Here is a 560-nt window from a genome sequence, read left to right as displayed (position 1 = left end):
CCCCCTGGTGGAATATTTTGTCCAGCTCGTTTATCTCTCCAGATAGATTTATTCTATTTATCAAGGGGGAAATTGGGTAGAAGTTGACTCTAAATTGAGGACTTGAGATGAAATTAACTCTTGTAGTGTATTTCAGTGGCAGAGCAGCTGAACTTATGATGTACCAACCAGTGCCCGTACAAAAACAAGTCTGCAGGTACCGTCCCTGGGTGGGCTCGAACCACCATCCTTTCGGTTAACAGCCGAACGCGCTGACCGATTGCGCCACAGAGACATACCTCTGTATGGAAACGCCGGCAAAATCAAAGACACGTAGAGACAGGGACGCAAATACAGCAACTGTCAGATGTGGGGAGTCTCCTAAGGGGTCTATCTATCTATCTATCTATCTATCTATCTATCTATCTATCTATCTATCTATCTATCTATCTATCAGACGGTCCAATGGTCGAACAGTTTAAGTTGCAGGACATTTTCAGGGAAGACATGCACTGGCTTGTGCAGCAGGGAATATAATATAATCTTTAAATGTCAATCTACCTGTTCAAACATTGGTGAAA

General features: G+C 43.2%; 1 non-coding gene across 1 annotated transcript; it reads right to left on the bottom strand.

Annotated features, from left to right (window-relative positions):
- Window positions 1-200: 200 nt before the first annotated feature.
- Window positions 201-274, bottom strand: trnan-guu. The gene has a single exon. It is a non-coding gene; the product is annotated as a tRNA-Asn (tRNA).
- Window positions 275-560: the final 286 nt, after the last annotated feature.

This window comes from Mugil cephalus, chromosome 1 (genome assembly GCF_022458985.1).
Source record: "Mugil cephalus isolate CIBA_MC_2020 chromosome 1, CIBA_Mcephalus_1.1, whole genome shotgun sequence".
Classification (NCBI taxonomy): Eukaryota; Metazoa; Chordata; class Actinopteri; order Mugiliformes; family Mugilidae; genus Mugil; species Mugil cephalus.
The sequence above is the reverse complement of the archived record's forward strand: the minus strand, read 5'-3'. Positions and strand labels throughout refer to the sequence as shown.